The following is a 22,457-nucleotide window of genomic DNA, read 5'->3' on the forward strand; positions in this document are numbered from 1 at the left end:
TGCATTACCAAGAAGTTCAAATTAAGATCCAGAGCAAGTTATCAAAACGAGGTACTTTGATGGGAGACATGGGTGTCTTAATCAGTACCTTAACCATTAAGCCAAATGCCCATCCTCTATTCTATTATATTTTAAATTATAGTGATGCTGTCACTGAAAATCACATATACCAATACTTTTAGTAAAATGGAAAAATACTGGGGTTAAGTCACCTCTTGGGATGCCCACATCCCATATTGAAGTGCCTGATTTGAATCCTGGCTTCACTGCTTCCAATTCAGTTTCCTGATAATGTACACTCTGGGATGCTACAGGTGATGGCTCAAGGACTTGGGTTCCTGTCAATGACATGGGAGACCTGGATTTAGTTCTGAGCTCCTGGATCCAGCCTGGCCCAGCCCTAAGTGTTGTATGCATTTGGGAAATAAACCAGTGGATGGAAGTTCTATCTGCCTCTCTCTTTCCTTCTCTACCTCTCAATAAAATGAAAGTAAACAGAACTTTAAAAAAAAGAAAAATATTTAGCCACAATATTAATTGCTAAAATAACATGTAATGTTATACATGAAATATCTTCTCAACATTTTAAAATATTTTTCTGGATGATAAGAAGTACTAGATATGCTTCTTCAGTACTCTGTTACTTTCATATTCTCAAAGGAATACAAATTTTCTCACTAAAATTAATTTTTTTGCATCTACAGAAAAAAATCTGTTTTAAAGATGAATTTAAACACTGATCAGAGACTGCTAGGAAACAAACTTCTAATTAGAATAAACAACCCCCTCAAATAAAAAAAAAAGAAGATTCCTCCAATGAGCTCTCTTCCTCTCCCTGAAATTACAGCCCATATTGGGCAAAATAAGAAGTCCTAGCAACTACTGCTCATCTCACCACTCCTCACTCTGGGGCCTCAGGCAATGGCCTGTCAAATAATATCACAGATAAAAATTTGTCAATTGTTCTAACCAAAGAAGCAACTATTAGCATCAGGTATAGGTAATTTTAATACAATTATTGATTTTCTATACTATAGACTGACATTTATGCCTTCTCTCACATGGGCTGTTGAAGGAAAAAGTAGAATCAGAGTAGTTCCAAAAAGACCTTCCTCAAGATACCTCTTCCACCAGCCTACCATAAACTCTACCAGTGGGGACTTTCACCTGTGAGTTGATCATTTATTATTCTATAAAATGCACAAAAGATATTTTGATAGATCACCAATTTCCTTGGAGATGAGCCCCAATGCAGTTTGATAGGGCAAGGTGAGGAGGAAAATTCAAAATGAAAAACACAGGGCTGGAAGATTGGCCTGAAAAGATTGGATTCCTCTTAGATTCAAAATGACTTGAGCTATGTAGATGATGTGGGATCAAAGTAGGAGATTAGGAATTTAAATCAGTCATTGGGTCAGCACTGTGGTGTAGTGGGTAAAGCTACGGCCTGAAGTGCCAGCATCCCATATGTGTGCTGGTTTGAGTCCTGGCTGCTCCACTTCCAATCCAGCTCTCTCTCTGCATTAATGGCCTGGGAAAGCAGTAGAAGATGACCCAAGTGCTTGTGCCCCTGCACGCACTTGAGAGACCCAGAAGAAGCTCCTGGCTTCAGATTGGCACAGCTCCAGCCTTTGCAACCATTTGGGGAGTGAACAAGTGGATAGAAGACCTAGCTCCCTTGCTCACTTGCTCTCTCCCTCTCCCCCTTTGCCTCTCTGTAATTCTGCCTTTCAAATAAATAAATAAATCTTAAAAAAATAAAATAAAGTCAGTCATCACAGGGATAAAGTAACAAGTTTTGGACATATGGCAGCCTTACTATCAGTTTCCTGGTGATTCAGTCACCTTATTCATACCAGTAATGGTGTAAAGCCACTGCTTCAGATACCTGCATCCCACATAGGCACCAATGTGTCCTGGCTGCTCTACTTATGATCCAGCTCCCTGCTAATGCACCTAGGAAAGCGGTGGAAGATGGCCAAAGAGGCTGGGCCCTGCAGCCAACATGGAGACCTGGAAGAAGCTCCTAGTCTGGGCTCAGCTACTTCTTGGTTGAGAGATAGTGAATAAGGAAGCAATTTAAGGAGGACCTCAGGAAGTGGGTATTTGTGACAGTGGTTAAGATGCTGCTTGGGCAGACTCATAGAATGGCAGATGTCCTAAACAGCACTCTGGCCTCATAATCAGCCCTTAAGGCATTAGGCATTCAGATCTGGCTGAAGAGCCCATGAGAGTATTTCAGGCATGGAAAGCCAAGACACTGTAGGAAAAAAAATGACCTAAATGAAAGATCTCTGAGAGTGAGATCCCAACAGAAAGAACGGGCCATCAGAGAAGGAGGTACCTTTTTCTGAAGGGAGGAGAGAACTTCCACTTTGACTATGACCTTGTCTAAATAAGATCGGAGTTGGCAAACTCAAGAGGCTTCCATAGCCTTGGCAGCTCATGACAAGAGCCTTGGATGATTACTGATTCCATAAACAAGAGTGTCAATTTGTTAAGTCAACAACAGGAGTCACTGTGCACTTACTCCCCATGTAGGACCTCTGTCCTTAATGTGTTGTGCTATGTGAATTAATGGTATAACTAGTACTCAAACAGTACTTTATACTTTGTGTTTCTGTGTGGGTGCAAACTGTTGAAATCTTTACTTAGTATATACTAAATTGATCTTCTGTATATAAAGATAATTGAAAATTAATCTTCATGAAGAATGGGATGGGAGAGGGAGTGGGAGATGGGATGGTTGCGGGTGGGAGGGAGGTTATGGGGGGAAAAAGCCGCTATAATCCAAAAGTTGTACTTTGGAAATTTATATTTATTAAATAAAAGTTAAAAAAAGAAGATGCTGCTTGGGACACCTAGATCACATTTCAGAGGGCCTGGGATTTGAGTTCAGGGTCTGCTCACAAGTCCAGCTTCCTGCTAATGTGGGAAGCAGCAGGTAATGGTACAGTAGTTAGGTCCTGTATGTATAGGAGACCTGGGTGGAGTTCTTGGCTCCTGGCCTTGGCCTGGCTCAGACTCAGATGCTGTGGGCATATAGTAGATATCTGTCTCTCTCCCTCTATCTCTGCCCCTTAAATGAATGAATTAATTAATTAAGCAATTTAAAGGGGATGTCTGATATAGACTGAATGATATCTTTCCACCAAAATTCATATGTTAAGCCTCATCTCCCCATGTGATAGAGTTGTTCTGGAGGAAATTTAAGGTTAAATTGAGATCATGAGAGTGGAGTCCAGGAGCAAATGTGACACAGGTTCAACCTCTATCTGTGATGTTGGCATCTAATATGAGTGCTGATTCAAGTCCCAGCTGCTCCACTTCCAATACAGCTCACTGCTTATGTACCTGGGAAAGCAGCAGAAGATGGCCCAAATACTTGGAACTGTGCACCCATTTGGGAGACCTGGATGGCGTTCCAGACTTCTGGCTTTGGCATGGCCCAGCTCTGGCCATTGTAGCCATTTGGGAAGTGAACCAGCAGATGAAAGATTGATTGATTCATCCTCTTTCTCTCTCTGTAACACTGCTTTCAATTAGATAAATACTTTTTTAAAAAATGAGGCCCTAACCCGACAGGATTAGTGCTCTTGTAGAAAGAGACACCAGAGCTTGCTTGTGCTCTTCCCACCCTCAACCCCTGTAACAAGTACATGTACAAGTGAAAAGACATGTGAGGATACACCAAGAGAAAGCCACCATCTGTAAGCCAGAGGAGAGCCCCCAACAGATGCCAACCCTGCTGACACCTTGATCTTGGGCTTCAAGTCTAGACATGTGAAAAGTGAATGTCTCTTGTTTAAGCCTCCTACTCTATGGTATTTCGTAATAACAGATAGAGCAGACTAATTCAGCCACTCAAGGTTTACATTCAGACATCTGTGGAGAGATTATGGTGGCCACAACACACAGCCAGCACCAGAGGGAGAAGGCAGTACCTAGTCTGCAGGAGCAGCCAACCTGGTAACAGAAACAGTTGGCAAATCCCAGTCAGAGCCAGTGGGCTGTAAGAAAATGTGCTCGCAAGTGTGTGTGGGCCAAAGCTGGTTTCTAGAAGGCTGCTGAGGAGAATGTTGCCACACCTCCGACATGCTAATTCTCTCTGCCAAAAACATGCACACATTGAAGTGTCCTTCAATGCCCTCTATTGACAATGCTTCATATCAGACCAACTGGCAAAGGAGAACTGTTTGCAGGATGCATGTCCAATATCACAAAGCAGGGATTTGCACCGGCAAAGACTTCTTGGAAAAGACCCCGGAGGCACAGGCAGTCAAAGCCAAAATCAACTATTGGGATAGCATCAAATTGAAAAGTTTCTGTACTGCAAAAGAAACAGTCAGGAAAGTGAAGAGGCAACCAGCAGAATGGGAAAAAATATTTGGAAACTATGCAACAGATAAAGGATTAATAACCAGAATCTACAAAGAGATCAAGAAACTCAACAACATCAAAATAAACAACCCACTTAAGAGATGGGCCAAGGACCTCAATAGACATTTTTCAAAAGAGGAAATCCAAATGGCCAACAGACACCATGAAAAAATGTTCAGATCACTAGCATCAGGGAAATGCAAATCAAAACCACAATGAGGTTTCACCTCACCCCAGTCAAAATGGCTCACATACAGAAATCTACCAACAACAAATGCTGGCAAGGATGTGGGGAAAAGGGGACACTAAGCCACTCTTGGTAGGAATGCAAACTGGTCAAGCCACTATGGAAGTCAGTCTGGAGATTCCTCAGAAACCTGAATATAACCTTACCACACAACCCAGCCATCCCACTCTTTGGAATTCACCCAAAGGAAATTAAATTGGAAAACAAAAAAGCTGTCTGCACCTTAATGTTTATTGCAGCTCAATTCAAAATAGCTAAGACCTGGAACCAACCTAAATGCCCATCAACAGTAGACTGGATAAAGAAATTATGGGACATGTACTCTATAGAATACTATACAGCAGTCAAAAACAGTGAAATCCAGTCATTTGCAACAAAATGAAGGAATCTGGAGCACATCACACTGAGTGAAATAAGCCAGTCCCAGAGGGACAAATATCATATGTTCTCCCTGATCGGTGACAACTAACCAAGCACCAAAAAGGAAACCTGCTGAAATGAAATGGACACTATGAGAAAGAGTGACTTGATCTGCCTTTGTCCTGACTGTTGATGAACAACTTAATACTTTATCCCTTTTAGTATTTTTTTTGTTTGTTCTACTTAATACTATTGGTTGAACTCTGTAATTAACACACAATTATTCTTAGGTGTTTAAATTTCAACTGAAAAGTGATCCTGTTAAATATAAGAGTGGGAATAAGAGAGGGAGGAGATGTACAGTTTGGGACATGCTCAAGCTGACTTGCCCCAAATGGCAAAGTTAGAAATGGGCCAGGGGATTCCAATTCAATCCCATCAAGATGGCATGTACCAATGCTATCTCACTAGTCCAAGTGATCAATTTCAGTTCACAATTGATCATAATGAAAGGACTAAGAGTCAAAGGGATCACATAAACAAGACTAGTGTCTGCTAATACTAACAGATAAAATAAAAAAGGGAGAGAACAATCCAACTTGGGAAGCGAGATACTCAGCAGACTCATAGAATGGCATATGTCCTAAACAGCACTCTAGCCTCAGAATCAGCCCTTAAGGCATTCAGATCTGGCTGAAGAGCCCTTGAGAGTATTTTAGGCATGGAAAGCCAAGACACTCTGGCAAGAAAAAAAAAGGAGGACCTAAATGAAAGATCTCTGTGAGTGAGATCCCAGTAGAAAGAACAGGCATGAAAGAAGGAGGTACCTTTCTCTGAAGGGAGGAGTGAACCTCCACTTTGACTATGACATTGTCTAAATAAGATTGAAGTCAGCAAACTCAAAAGTCTTCCATAGCCTTGGCAACTCATGACAAGAGCCTAGGGAGATTACTGATGCCATAAACAAGAGTGTCAATTTGCTAAGTCAACAACAGGAGTTACTGGTCACTGTCCACTTACTCCTCATATAGGATCTGTGTCCTTAATGTGTTGTACAATGTGAATTAATGCTATAACTAGTACTCAAACAGTATTTTACACTTTGTGTTTCGGTGTGGGTACAAACTGTTGAAATCTTTACTTAATATAGGCTAAATTGATCTTCCGTGTATAAAGAGAATTGAAAATGAATCTTGATGTGAATGGAAGGGGAGAGGGAGCGGGAGATGGGAGGGTTGTGGGTTGGAGCGAAGTTATATTTGTGTGTATGGGTGTGGGAGAGTGTCACATTTTACTTATTTATTCAAAGAATACAGGTTGATTCTATAGCATAACTGTTGTGATTTACATGGCAATGAACATGGGGGGACCTGTGCTATGGCATGGCAGGTGAAGTCGCAGCCTGCAGTGCCAACATCCCATATGGATGCTTGTTGAAGTCCCAGCTGCTCCACTTCCGATCCAGCTCTCTGCTATGGCCTGGGAAAACAATAGAAGATGGCCCAAGTGCTTGGGCCCCTGCACCCACGTGGGAGACCCAGAAGAAGCTCCTGGCTCCTGGCTCCTGACTTCAGCCTGGCCCAGCTCCAGATTTTGCAGCCATTTGGGAGGTGAACTAGCTGGTGGAAGACATATTTCTCTCTCTCTCTTTCTCTCTGCCTGTGCCTCTCTGTAACTCTGCCTTTCAAATAATAATTGAATAAATCTTAAAAAAAATAAGAGGAACATGGGAGCATAGATACCTCTTCACATACTAATTTCATTTCCTTTCTGTATATACCCAGTAATGATATTTTGGGTTGGTAGCTCTATTTTCAATTTTTTTGTGGAGCCTTCATGCTGTTTCCCTTAATGGCTGTATACTAATTTATACTTCCTTCAACAGTATGCAAGTGTCCCTTTTTCTCCAGATCCACTCCCACACTTATCTTTCATCTTTTTAATAATAGTCATTCTGACGTGTGAAAGATATCTTTGTGTTTTAATTTGCAATGTTCTAATGATTAATGATTTTTGAGTGCTTTTTCATTTTTTTTATCATTTGTGTGTCATTCACATCCTTTGCTCACTTTTTTCAAAAATTGAGTTGTTTTCTTACTAGCAGGTTGAGTCACTTACAGTTTTTGGATATTTACCCCTTATCATATACAGTTTATAAATATTTTTTCCATTCTGTAGATTGCCTCTTCATTTGTTGGTGGTTTCCATGGTTGTTCAGAAGCTATTTAGTTTCAGATGATCCCATCTGTCTATTTTTGCTTTTATTGGGTGCTTTGAGGTTCATCCCCCTAAATTGTCATCCACACCAATGTCATGAGCTTTCCCACTTTTACTTCCAGGAGTTTTATAGTTTCAGATCTTAAATTTCAAGTCTTAAGAAGCAGTTGCTGAGGAAAGCAACCAGGACTTCTTATTTTATCTATTTTCTATAAATAAAGCACCATTTACCATTGACCTTGGATGAGCCAAACTTGTAGACAACTTTCCCTCATTTACCACTGTATAAAAGAAAGTAGAAAAGAGTAGAACCTGCACAGTGAGCTAGCTCGGAATCCTTTGCAACATCAGCCCTGTAAGATTTGCTAACTATGAATATTAATTATGCCATCACAAGAAGGATATTATTATTTGAACATTTGGGTGAACAATGACAACTTGAAGTTGATATCCTAACCAGGATATCATACATATTAACAAGGACAAATTTAGAATTCATTTAAATATTTTCCATATTTTTTTTGCTCTTAAGAAATTGTGAATAGTAAGTTTATACAGGGATGAAAGATAAGGAGGAGGGCAGGTTTTCATAAATGAGTTTCTCTTCTGCAGATACATGCTCCAGCTTCATTTCAGCAGACTCAATAGTCTTTGAAAGATGAGACGTATGGAGCCATTTTCTTGTACAATGAGATGAATTATTTGGACTTAAGACACATTTCTTTGCCTAAGTTGCTATACACTAAGTATCACATGTCCCATAACAGGTAATAGATGTGCTTCCTTTGCCCTGCTCAATGCAGCTTGGAACTGTTTTCTTAACTCCAGGAAACTCAGTGGCAAGTTCACCTTTGAAATCTCAACAAAGAGCCCCACACATTTATTGTTATGGTCATACCCAGCAAGGCAAGCCCTAAGGGCTTTCTCTACCTGTGCACATTTACTTTGGTGTTTAGCACCTTTTGGTGGACACTGTAATTGTACCTTGTGATGGGCAGTATCGAACTGCATTTAAATCAGAGAGCTGGGATATCTCACTTGCCACAGCAGGTCTGTGACAGCTGAATCTTACAAAGCATGTCTTATCTGCCAGAACATAAATCAGCACCAGGACTCAAAGAGCTGCTGTGGGTTCTTTTCCCTCCTTGTGGAGAGGAGCACAGTCCAAGAATGCCTTCAGACAAATCACTTTCTTCATACTCTTTGTTATCTTCATTCTATGTCTAAATAAAAGAAAGCCAAAAGCCACAGACAAAGCAGAATCCCTGAGTGAGGAGAAAGAAGCAGTGCGGGCTTTCAAAACAGTAATTAGCTAAAGCTCCTGCTCTTTTAATTTTCTGAGAACCTTGAAAAGGATAAGAAGAGTAACTTAGGTGTAGATAAAAAAACTTCAGAATACTGAGGAGTGAAGAGCTTGAATGGGCTTGGGCACTAGTTACTAAGCTGAAACTAATGGTGTTCAGTCTAAAAAGGGTTGCTGTTTCTTTGAAGCTGCCAGCCAGGCCTGCAACCCATCCACCAGCACCTGAGAAACTGGGGTTCACTGGAAAGAATCCATAAGGGCCTTATCCATAACAAAGAGGAAGTGTCTAGGAAGTAAAGACCCACTCAAAAAAAATTACTGTAGCCTGAGTTAGCTAAACATTTAGCATTTTAGGGTCCTCATCATTAAGTAGCAAGAATAGGGTCAGATGGCTCTGATATTGTAAATCATTATCCAATATCCATTGTATTTCTATTTCTACTCTCTATGGTGAGCAAGCACTGGAGGAAAAAAAGGTTTTGAAAATTAAAGCAAAAGCCATTGTTGATATTATAGTTTCTTTGACAGTTATTTATACAAAATAGTTGTAAAGACAACAGAATATTTGATCAAGCACAAACAAATGCAGCACCAGAAGAAAGTAAGGAGTATTAGAAATGAGCAGTCAGCATGAATGAAGCTCTGATCTCTCAGTGGCAGAAAAAAAAAAAAACCCTGAAGGTAGGAATCTGAATTTAATAACTGTTTCATGTTAAATAACCTCTGGTCTCTGTTCTAGAATGGACACCAATATATTCTTATTTATGTAAGTGTTAAATGAGGTAAAATTTAGAATGGACTATGGAAACTAAATTTTATCCAAGAGAGAATAGCATTATGAGTGGGGAACCACCGAGAGCAAAATAGAATGTGTGTGTGTGTGTGTGTGTGTGTGTGTGTATTTGAGAGAGAGAGAGAGAGAAATCTCCCATCTGCTGGTTCACTCCCCAAGTACCCACAAGAACTGGACTGGGCCAGGCCAATCCTAGGAGTCAGGAACTCAACATGGGTCTTAAATGTGAGTAACAGGAACAAAAATACTTGAGCCATCACCTGCCACCTTCCAGGTTGTGCAATGAAGAAAGATGGAATGGGGAGTGGAGCCAGGACTTGAAACCAGGCACTTCCATGCAGACATCCAAACAATGTCCTAACCTCTGCATCAAATGCCCACTCCAAATATTTTTAACTCAAAAAAAGTAGAGCTAACAGGGATCCGAGAGATTATTTTATTCAATATATTAATTGAACAGGTGGAGAAATCAAGACTGTGAAAGGGAATACACTTTTCAATTAAGCCATTCATTTACGGGTAGCATTGGATCTAAGCTCAGTGTAAATGATTTTTTCACATCTGAAGCAAACATATATTCACTGAACAGGTTTTTGGGGAGCACATGCAAGAAATCCTTAGAAGACCACTCATGAAGACAGTCAAGATAAACTCATTCAACAAGAGCCTAGGGAGCCTGGCTGGAGCCAGTTCATGTAGGGTCTCAAAGGCCATGCCAAGAAATTTTATATTGATCCTAAGAGCTAGGGGCAATCATTAAAGAGAGTAAAGAATTAAAAACATGTGATGCTGAGCTGAAAAAAGTTAGTCTAGATTGCTCAAGAGGACCATTAGAAAAATGATGGGAACATATGGGAGGCACCTGATAAGGCTGCTGAAGTATAAACGTAAGAGTGAGAGGAAAGTTGGAGAACAGGATGACAGTGCAAAGGCAGGCATCAGATGGGAAGAAGAATTCAACAGAAGTCTCTTTTCCAGCATGAAAAATTCTCCATTTCTCCAAATCACCCAGATCGAGTTCTAAACTCTATCATAATGTTAAAGGTCCTTAGAAATTTCATCTAAGCCTCTAGCCCAGACCACACTGTTCCCTCTCATTAAATGTCACCATTAAACTTGCTGCCCCTTCTACCTGTGGCTCTTCTACCACTTTCTACTCTTGCCTTAATAAACTCAATTTGTCTTTCAGGTCTAAAGATAAATTCTACCTCCCTTCAAAGTCTACCTTAATGTTCCCCACCCACTCCCACTGCATGTATTGCATACTCATCCTATATGTCCCTACTTCACTTCTATTAAAGCACCATGATGAGTTATAATTGCCTGCTCACCTACTAGTTCATACCTCTGGACTGTAAACTTCTTATCCTATTCAGTACCCAGCATTCTATAAATATTTGTTGAATTTATGTTGTCTTATTCCACACCAGTATGTTAGCAAATGTGTAATCAATTCATTTTATATAGAAGCCTTTCTCAAATTGATTAGACATTTCCCACTTACACACATTAAGCTGAGTGAGCATGGTTTAATCTTGAACACAAGGTCATCATTGTAAGTTTAGTCACAATTTAAAAATACTAGAATCCCTGAAACATCACATAGTTCAGAGAGTTGGAGAGGTCATGGTCCACAATAGTTAAACCTATGATTATAATCAGTCCACTGACTTGTTATTTAGTCCAGGGGAAAGCTGTATTCAAAGTCAGGGTCACATTCCCTGAATTTGTTGAGATGATTCACGCTCTTGGCTACACAATTACAGGACTCCAACTGTTGCATTTTATTTCAGTTCTTGTGCATGTTTTCATAGCCTTTCTGTCCCCTCCCATATTACCAACACACATTTATTAATCCCTCCACATATGCACATCTCTAACAAACCCTATCTTTATTTGTATGTGTGTGAGAGGCAGATGATGTTTCTACCTCCATTGTATCACAGTACATGTAATCATCATTATTACTGTGTTTCTACTGTTTTATTCTTTTTGCACCTAGTGCCTCACACAAGGCCCAGTATGTTCATGTGTGCTCAAGAATCATCTAGCTTATGAAGCATTATATAAAATAAGCATTTTCAGGCGAAGGAAAACTATCAACTCTAGTTCCTACATCACATGATGCCTCTTTTTCTAGGTTTCTTTTGTTATTCTCAGTTGTAATTTACTGAGCTTATTCCAGTGTTTAAGGAGGAAACTGTATCCCCTCCTATAATTATTAGATCTTATTAGGATATCCACAAAGTTTTAAACTGCCTTCCCCATATCCTCTTTCTCATACACACAAAAAGTTGGGGCATTTTAGGAAGTGGATGTTGACTCACAAGTTGCCTGGCAATTACCCCTTAGAGGTTTTGCAGATATTTATTATTTGGCCTGTTCAGAGTGGAACTTCTCCTCATTTCTGGAGAACTGTTCCTTCCCAACTGTATTCAGAGTGTCTGAATAAGGCAGAGAATCACTCTACATGGATACAGATCACTGGTATGGGAGTAGAAATGTAACTCAAGTCACATTAATCAAGAACTTTCAGAATTAGGGCCATGGGAAAACATTAAGCCCATCTCTGATTTAAAAAAAAAAAAAAGTTTTGCAAACTAAGGTCAGCAGCCATGCTTCCCCTCCACAAGAGTAAAAATGACTGGTGTAAGAAAAGAAAGTCAAGATGCAGATACAAGAAAGCAGGGTAACCATGCTCATGTCCATGGGGTCCAGCACCACCACTGTCCTTATGTGAAATTTGAATGCAACAGCTTAAAGTCACAGGAATGCAGTTCTACTGTACCCAGTGTTGGCAAACAGAGAATTCTTCAAGGCAGAAAATACATGAGACTTAGAGAAACCCACAGAGAACACATTCCCAATGTGCAATTATAGATCAGCCGAGAGTTTGGAGTCATTTCTTTTTTTTTCTGGGAAATCAGTTACTGTTGAACCAGAACTCTAACAGGATTCCAGAGTGAATCTGAAACAAGCACCAGGACAACCCACTTAGACCAGGTCTATTCAAAGCCTTTTGTGCCAGAGCTCTCAAACTAAACCTTTGTTTAGTTTGTGCTGAAGGAAATGCCAAGCATTCCAGAGAGCAAAGCTGGCTCCAGAGGTACATTTCAGAATTTTCTAACAAGCACCATTTTCCTTGGGGACTGTCTCACAAAGAGATGCACCCCCTGCCTTGTGGAATATTCAAGGAGAGTTATCAGGATCAGAGTCATTGGAGAGTATTAAGTGGAGGATTAGAGACTGACTGGGCCAGTTTGCAGCTCCAACAACAGTCTGTGATTCTTGGCCTCAGTTACAAGGGCCCTGCAAGCTGGTGGGACACACTTAAAACAAGTAAAAAGTGTTATCTGATGTTTGAATTGGAGATTTCTCTGTGTCTCAGTCAAGTCTCCATCCCTATCACTCCCTCCAATTGTATAGTTGACAGTATCCTTCCCTTCCTTTCCCTAGCTTATGGAAAAAGCAGCCTCCTTCCTCTTACTGCCTATGTGAGTTTCTGCCAGTATCAGCACCCCATTGTTGCTCACCCACTATCACCCTAGTAATCTGTCAAGCCCTATCCATCAGGCAGCTTTGCAGAGCCCAGGGTTACCAAGGAGCAAGTTCAAGGCCTTTGAACCTTGTCTTGGCTAGGAACCTTGCTCCTGTTCTATAATCAGATAACAGCTTTGCAGATGTGGGGCTCTGTGGCACTGATAGGTTCAACCTTGGAAACTATAAAGGCTTACCCCATCACTGGAAGTGAGGGTCAAAGGTTCCTTTAATCCCATATATGCTCAACACCTGTAATTAGCCTCTGGGACAAACCATGCTGCATCTCATCCTCTCATGTTTGCAGCTACTAACCCTTGAAGTGCCACAATAAATAGAATCAGCCAGGCAAGGGGAGATCACAGTGTGGATTCCCAAAGGCCTTAGCTGACTTTGTGATGGTATATAAAGCTTGAATAACATGCATCAAATATGGAGGTTGGTAACTCAACACTGTGCTTTATTTCCCTCAGAATTGTTCTGCTGAAGGCAGAGGTTATAGTTGGAGCCTAGCTGAGTTTCTAATGCATCCATCATTATAAATGTCTTCCATGCCTACCTCAGAGCCACAGCTGTGATTGCTAGGATCACTGTGAATTTCATCTTTAACTCTTAGCTCCATCTCTAGAAAGAGAAGGAATGTGACTTCCATTGCATTGTTAGTTTAATATATTAATGTCAAGTCCAGCTTAGAAATTTACAAGTCTTTCTCTGGGAGATCAAATTTGAGACTCTACTGATGCCTGGAATGAGGACAGAGATGCAGAATAAAAAGCATCCTGTTACTCATTGTTGTTAGAATTGCACAGACCTCTCTGTCTGGGAATACAAAATGGAATGGCACTATTTTATTAGAGTCAGTAGAATACAAGAATCCCAACCACCTTTGTGTTGAAACCTTTACGTCATTTCTGTCTGTTGCAGTTTGCACTCAACTCTCTGGCTTGTTCTCCCTACTCTGCTTTCTATGCACTCCAGAACATACACCCCAAGGCCTGTTGGCTTCACATTATCATTTTGTCCCTTTTCTCCATGTCCCTAGTGTGAGCAATATTCTGCTGGGACAGCCTGCATGTCTAAGACCCCAGCAAGTATGGTTCAGGGTCTGAGAGTTTAATATTTACTGAGGTTGCCTATGGCTAGTGGAAGCAGAATCCAGACACAACTCAGGATTGGCTCCAGCCCCTGCATCCATATAGCCAGAGGCAGCTCATCCCAGCACAACTGCTCCTATCCCTCTAGGATAAAGTGATAGAGGCAAATAGATAAGATGAAATTGATTAGATTTGTAAGCTGGAGACCATGCCTTCACTCTGCCCCAATTCGTGATCTCACACCTCTTCCTGACCTCACTGTATGCCCACCTGCCAATCAGACTACATAACCACTCCCCTTTGGAAGTGAGTAAAAGACCTGGAGCCCCTAGGCCCTCTCTCTTGTTCACACATGCTTCTTGGCTTGGCAGCCTTTTGGCCACCCCTGATGTCTGCTCTCCTACCCGACATGTTCTCTCTCCCTTGTAGTCTCTCATCTACTCCCTGGAAAAGCCTGGTAAACTTCTTAGCTCCTTTTCCCTCTTATAAAGCCCTCACTTTCCTGTGTATTTCTCTCTGTAAATGAATGTTAAATTGTACCATGTTGCCTGTTTCACTTATAAGCAGCCAATATTTATAATTCTTACCTAAAATAAGCAAGAACCCCCAATATATTGATCTTAAAATAATTAATAAAATTTTGAGTAAAGGCCCCCAATATCAAAAGGACCCTCTCCCAGAATAAATAGTAGCAGAACACCTGCTTTACCTGGAGAAACTCTCATTCCCCTATTCCCTATCAGGGTAGGATTATGCCTCCCTGCCCCAGTAGCCCAAAGTCTGGGTAACTTTTCTTCATAGTCAGCACGCTACTCTTCCCAGTCATTCTAGATGCTTCTGCCTCTACCCATCAAGCTATACAGTGTGAGGGAACCCAGAAGAACCTGAGTTAATAATAATAACGAGAAGAATAATATCTGTTCAGTACTTACTACATTATAGATATTGTCCTATGCCTTCCTATGTGGGAAATGATATACTGAAGACTTGAGTAGAAAGGGGGTAAGTTACAAAAGGGGTCTATAAAATATAAGGGACTGAAGAAGAAATCATGTTCTTTTTGGTCCAAAGAGTTAAGTAATAAGTAACTAGAACCAAAAAGGAAATATGAGTTGTTCTTTAAGAGGTAATGAGTTTCTTAACACTTAACATGACCTAGGTAAGTTTGTGAGATGTTTTTTCTAACAGGTGTGTAGCAGACAATGTCACTGCCCCATTCATGTAAGCTTGACATGCATAACCAATGATGTCCCACTACAAGCACCTGAGACTCTCCAACATAAGGCTTTCTGTACTCCAGCAGAGCAAAAGGCAGGGAGTTAGTGCTCATGGTGTTCATGAAAGAAAATTGGAGGATAAATACTCCAGCCCACCCCTCTTTGAGATTAACTGGAGCATGTTCTTCAATGTTACCCAGAGGTCCACAGCAGGAATGAGTCTCAGTTGCCTGCAGCAGTAACCTGCTTGCTAATGTAGCTGGTATTGGCTTCTTTCTCTTCCCTGTCTCCAGTCCTTTACTTGTGCTTACAGAGATGCCTCTCACATAAAACCTTTGAATTCAGTTCCCAGGAGAAAATCCTTGCTTGTGGGGAGGCCCTGCCAAAAGATTCAAATACTAAATAGAGTCTTATCTGGATGACTTTTATCATCCCTTCCATTCTGGGATGTTATAATTGCATTTCATTTTGTTACACTCAACTCTGTACAAAAGCACATCAGTTCAATTCAATAATTACTGGATTTTAAATTTTATGGAGAAAGAGATCCTGTCACTTGCATAATATGCAATGATCCTGGTAGGGGTGGGGCACAGGGGAGAAAATTTTTGAAAGGATTGAGAGTGAGGGACACTCCAGGAAAGAGAATAGGATTAATAGGGGGAAAAAGAGTGCTACAAAGATCAAACATTGTTTTCTCCTTTACTTTGGCAAGGGCCATCTCTAAATTTTGCTCTCCATCTGGCTGGGTTTGTGAAATTGAGAGTTAATAAAATCACTTTGATTTCTTTAAATGACCACTGTGAAAAGCTTTCTGGAGTCATATCCAAACGTACTTTTTCAATTGCATTTTCAAACGATCTCCAAGGTCAGGATGAGCAAATGGCCAATTAGCCATAGGATAAAGGACCCAGAGGCACACAGATCTTTCCCGCATTTTAGAGACATGCTAAGTGCCATTTGAGAAGCCTGCATTTAACTTGTTAAATATTAAAACAATCACTGCTCAGCTGCACAGAAATTTCTCTTTCTGAATATTCTTCCCCAAATTTCTCCCTTGAACCATATTATTTCAGTTCAGTCTCAATTACACCATCAAAATTCCACCATTCAAAAATGTATTAACATTCTGAAAATGTTCTTGATGGCATTTTTATACTGTGCTATGGAGTAATATATAGTGATTTTTTAAAAAAGAATTAATCACAAGCTCTTTTGTAACCAGCCAAACAAAAATTTAAACATAAATCAAGCTTGGTTGAAACCATAGGTTACACTCAAAATTACAAAATTACGAATACATCACTGAACTGCATTTCCCTTAAATTCAGCATTGTTGGGCCTTGATCTTTACCACAGTATCACAGATAACAGTAAGTTGATGTGTGCAAGTATATCCCCAGTGTGCAATGGAGACCCCAACGCAGATATAAGGCCCCATGAAGGGGCAGTTTAGAAGCAGGCATATGCAATGGGTCTAGGTTGGGGCCCCCAGGCCTGGGTCCTAACTCTGCAGTCTACAGTTCCTCCAGCTGAGTTAGTTTTTTTTTTTTTTTAACTCTTCTGAGTTGTGAGGCTTTATTTACAAAATCAGAACAACTGTTATTAGCTCCTGCCTCACTCTTTTGTTGTTGTTGCTCTGTCGTTGTTGTTAGCACTAAATAAAATTAGTGCACTCAAAGCAGCAACACAGTGCCTGGTGGTGGTAAATATCTTATATGTGGTTCTTTATTAGAGTGGTGCCACAGTGTTTGTTTTGTTTAGAACTAAAAAAAAAAAAAAAGTGTGGCTACTCACCAAGAGGATGTGGGAAACTTGAGGAGCAGAGAAAATAGCCCATGAGGCCATGTAACAAAGTAGAGCTAGAGAAATAGCAGCCATCAATAAAGTCCCCTCAGGAGGCCCCCATCGCTTTTCATTTGGGGGACATTAAAAAAATCAGAGTCACTTTCTACTGGGACTGAAACTTGTCATTCCGAGCCCCTGAATTGTCCAGTCTGTAAAATGGTAGTGCAAATAAATCCCTCATCTCAAATTACTAAGGTAATTATTTTTTGTTTGTTTTGTTTTGGAGAGGAGGGAGATAGTGAAAACTATGGAGGAATAAATGCCCTTGGAAAACAGAAGAGAAATAGAGACAAGAGGGCAAAGTGTTTCAGGCTTAACTGACCCGCAGGGAGGTTCCCTGGCCAGACCACTGCATATCTTCCGGCAAAGAACAAAGAAAACAAAACAGAAAGTAGCAACTGGGGAAGGAGAAACAGAAAATAAATTATTTCTGGTTTCCTCAAACTTTCTTCAAAGTCCTTTCAGAGACTAGGACTGAAGACAGAGGCTGGCTCCAGGGCTTCCAGACTTCACAGCCACTCTCTGGACAGACAGGATTGAGAGGACTAATCCCACTGTACAAACAAGGAAATTTATGATTAAGGAGGTAAAGGGGCTATCCTAATAACACTACTTGTTATTAGTGAAATCTGGCAGAGACCAAGTCCTTCTCATGGTCCCCAAGGTGCTGCATGAGTGGCCCTCACTCCACACCCTTGAGGTCCCTCTCCACCCTGTATTCAGTAACAGCCCCGACGACTCACTTCTTGCAGTTTCCACATTCTGGGTTTGATCCTGCAGCAGGGCCTTTGCACATGCTGCCTCCATTTGTTGGAATTCTATTCTTTCTGATAATGGGTTTCTAGATTATCTCTGTTGCAATAATGTAAACTCCAAGAGGGAAGGACTTTTTTTTTTTTTCAGAGTGGACAGTGAGAGAGAGAGAGAGAGACAGAGAGACAGAGAGAAAGGTCTTCCTTTGCCGTTGGTTCACCCTCCAATGGCCGCCGAGGCCGGCGCGCTGCGGCCGGCGCACCATGCTGATCCGATGGCAGGAGCCAGGTGCTTGGTCTTCCTTTGCCATTGGTTCACCCTCTAGTGGCCGCCGCGGCCGGCGCACCGATCCGATGGCAGGAGCCAGGTGCTTCTCCTGGTCTCCCATGGGGTGCAGGGCCCAAGCACTTGGGCCATCCTCCACTGCACTCCTGGGCCATAGCAGAGAGCTGGCCTGGAAGAGGAGCAACCGGGACAGAATCTGGCGCCCCGACCAGGACTAGAACCCGCTGTGCCAGTGCCGCTAGGCGGAGGATTAGCCTGTTGAGCCACGGCGCTGGCCAAGGGAAGGACTTTTGTTTTGTTCTCTGGTATATTCCTAATGAATAAAACAGTACTCAGTATGTAAAAAAATATCCAATTTAAAGACTGGCTTCTCAAATCCATCCTGCAAAAGTTTGTCATACTCTATGAGATACCTAAACATTGCTGGATACCTGGTAGTTGGATCCAACCAGCCAGGTATTCGATAACAGTGAACACAGCAACCGGAACATGTAGAGAATCCTTACCTCTGCTTCCTCTAGAGTATTGTAAGACTTTGATCTTTTGGCCTGAGCTCAAGAACACATTGACTCCATGTGTATGAATAGGAATGCTTTGGTCAAAATTGCCCCAGTTCTGGTGAAATTTACTCAGAAAGCATTTCCCAAAACAAACTTCATGGACCACTTTAATTCTCCAGTGCTCAGTTAATATTGTCAGGTATCTGCTGTTTCCTTCTACTCAGCTTCCTTCTCAAGCAAACTCCCTCCTTTTGTTGATAAAGATGGGTGTAAGCAGCTCCAGTCTATGTTCCTACAAATTCAGTAACCCCAGCTGAGAGTTTCTTTTGCCAGTTATTCCAGCAAAAGTTGTGCTACTAACTCTCATCTGGTTAATCAGGGTCATGGACCCATCACAGTGGCTAAGGAGCACTCTACTTGGACAGACCTAGGGTGTGGAAACTAACCCTTGAACTGAAAAGAAATTTGAGGCACAATTATTAGAAAAAAAAAAAAGGAATAAGGCATGTGGATCCGGCAGAAAAGCCCATGAGAGTATTTCAGGCATGGAAAGCCAAGACATCTGTCAAAAAAATGACCTAAATGAAAGATCTCCACGAGTGAGATCCCAGTGGAAAGAACAGGTCATCAAAGAAGAAGATACCTTTCTCTGAAGAGAGGAGAGAACTTCCACTTTGACTACGACCTTGTCTAAATATGATCAGAGTCGGTGAACTCAAAAGGCTTCCTTAGCCTTGGCAACTCGTGACAAGAGCCTAGGGTGATTACTGATGCCATAAACAAGAGTGTCAATTTGTTAAGTCAACAACAGGAGTCACTGTGCACTTACTCCTCATGTAGGATCTCTGTCCTTAATGTGCTGTACATTGTGATTTAAGGCTATAGTACTCCAACAGTATTTTTCACTTTGTGTTTGTGGGGAGCAGCCCGGACTGGACTAAGTTACTGGAATTAAGACTTATTCTATGCATCTGCTCTCCCACAATATGGCGCTGGGAGAGAAGTAAACAGCTTCCGCACAGCTGCCTCCAGTTCAACCAATAAACTGTAGGACTTGCTCCTGATTGGAGAGCGGCGTACTCGGCGTGTGGGCAGCCGAGTTGGGATTGGCGGAGGAGGACTATAAAGGAGGAGAGAGACGGCATGCACCAGGAACATCTAAGGGGACCATCTAGCTGAAGGAACACCTGTGCAGCCCCCCCGAGAAAGCCGGCCGGCGGAGTGCCGCTCCCCTGCGGAAGTGGGGAATGTGGCCAGGGGGAACTGCCCTTCCACGGAGGTGGAAGGGATAGTAGCCAACCCGGGAAGAACCAGCAGCAAACCCGGGGAGGGCCGAGCAGACGAAAGAACAGCGCAGGGTCCTGTGTCGTTCCTCCGCGAAGAGGGGGAGCGACATAATGGTGCCGTGACTCGGATATGAAGCCTAGGCAGGGTTTAGTGTCGTTCCTCCACGAAGAGGGGGAGCGACAGTGTTTCTATGTGGATGCAAACTGTTGAAATCTTTACTTAATATATGCTAAACTGATCTTGTGTATATAAACAGAATTGAAAATGAATCTTGATGTGAATGGAAGGGGAGAGGGAGCAGGAAAGGGGAGGGTTGCAGGTAGGAGGGAAGTTATGGGGGGGAGATATTGTAATCCATAAACTGTACTTTGGAAATTTATATTCATTAAATAAAAGTTAAAAAAAAAAGAAAAGAAGGGAAAGAGATGCTGAATAGGAACAATAACAACAAATATCATTTTATGTCATTTTACTGGATTTGATGACCTCTTGGGTCTCTTTTCAACTATGGGCCTCTTGTCTCTATAAAAATATAATGCAAGATGAGTATTTGGCATACAGGTTAAGATGCTACTTAGGATGCCAGCATCCCATATCGAGTACCTTGGATTGAGTCCTGCTAATTCCAGCTTCCTGCTAATGTGCACCCTGGGAAGTAGTAGGTGATGGCTCAGTACTTGGGTCCCTGCCATGCACATGGGATATAGATTTTGAGTTTCAGACTCTTGGCTTTACAATGACCCAGCCCTGATTATTGTAGGCATTCAGGTTTGTGAACGAGTATATGGGAGTGCTCACTTTTCTTGCTCTCTCTCTCTCTCTCTCCCTCTCTCAATCCCTCACAATCTTCCTCCCTCCCTCCCAATTAAATAAATAAATACATTTAAAATATAATACAAGTTCCAATAGCACTTATTCTTTTGATTGCAAGAAAAAGAATAGGAAGCCCAGTGGCTTGTTGCATAGAGCTCGTGCCTGAGGCTGCTGGGGTTGACTCCTCTGTGTCCTCATGCCAGGGAGTATAAGGAGAACTCAGGTCTTCTCTGATGGCCATGTCAAGGTCTGACTGCTCACTCTCACAGACAGAATTAATTTCTAACTGGAGAACAATACCCCACATTAGAAAACACATCAGGGAAAAAAAAACGCTTCCTGCTTGTCTCTTCGGAATAATTTCCAAACTTTGCTGATGCAATGAACAAGCAGTATTTACAATGTGAAATCACAAAAGCAATGCAGTTTCCCTCCACTCGCCTCCCATTTCCCCCCAGATCCACTCCTCACCACTCTCCCCATGCTGTCTGCCTAAGAAGGTGAGGGATGGCAAGCTTTGTGAGCCATATCAACACATCTACATCTGATCGATGATAGCAGAAAATTTCTGAGATGTCCTAAATTTAATTACAATGTCCAGAGAGTGGAGGGGATGAGAAATGGAGGCAGTTAACCAGTCAATAACTATGGGTTCTTCATATTCCTGAATACATAGTAAAATCTTAACTCAAATTTAATCACAACCCCCTAAGTGCCACCATATCTTACTTAAACCCCAAATAATCCAGAAGCAGCAAGCACTTCTTATGAACTTTCCTTCTATCTTAAAACTTTCCAAATTTTGCATATCCAACCCCTCTTATCTATAGTCAATGTAGGTTCAATGTAAATAATGCAAGCTTTCCTTCCCCACATTTTTAAAAAAGTTTTTATTTGAAAGGCAAAACAATACAGAGAGAGGAATAGACAGAGAGGGAGAAATCTTCCACCTGCTAATTCACTCCCCCAAAATGGCCACAATAGCCAGGGATGCACCATGCTGAAGCCAAGAGCCAGAAACTCCATCCTGGTCTCCCACATTGGTGGCAGGGGCCCAGGTACTTGGGCCATCTTAATCTGCTTTCCCTGGTAATAGAGTGGTAGATTGGAAGTAGAACAGCTAGGACATGAACCAAAGGTCTGATATGGGATGCCAGTTTCCCAGATAATGGCTTAACCCATTGTTCCACAATGACAGCCCTTTTTTCCCAAATTTTTGTTATGAAAATACTCTTGAAACCAAGGCCCTATATAGTGTCTTGAATGCAGATGTTGGATACCATCAGGTCCTAGTCTCCCATGGCCTTCCAGCCTTCCCATCTTAACTTAAAGTCTCTTTGCCCTGCTTTTATGACTGCAAACCAATCTCTAACTAAAATTCGCTCACTAAATTGAGAGACTGAGCCAGCCCCACAGGGTCCCTAATCACGTGACTCATGGTGCCATTTATCTCCCCTATAGATAACATCTTGATGTTCAGTTTCATCTTGAGGGGTTTCTGCAGAAACTCCAAACCCTGAGCAAAATGTAACCACTACCTGCACATAGCCCCGAACTGACTGGAATCCTCTATGCCATCATTAAAATTCCCTAAAGGATATGATATTGACAATGTATTAAAAAAGGTAGCAAACAGTACAGACTAACCAGTTACATGGACATGAGCTTAACCTCTCATTCCCAATTTTAATCTGTAAGAAACTTTATCCCTAATATCTCAGGGAGCTCAGGAATTAAGTGATAGCTGTTCAGTTCCTTGCTCTGTGCTTTTAATAAACACTTCCTTCTTCAAACACCCCAATGTCAGTCATCAGCTTACTGCA

The sequence above is a fragment of the Oryctolagus cuniculus genome, chromosome 18 (assembly GCF_051225735.1).
Source record: "Oryctolagus cuniculus isolate XC-2025 breed Fujian yellow rabbit chromosome 18, ASM5122573v1, whole genome shotgun sequence".
Classification (NCBI taxonomy): domain Eukaryota; kingdom Metazoa; phylum Chordata; class Mammalia; order Lagomorpha; family Leporidae; genus Oryctolagus; species Oryctolagus cuniculus.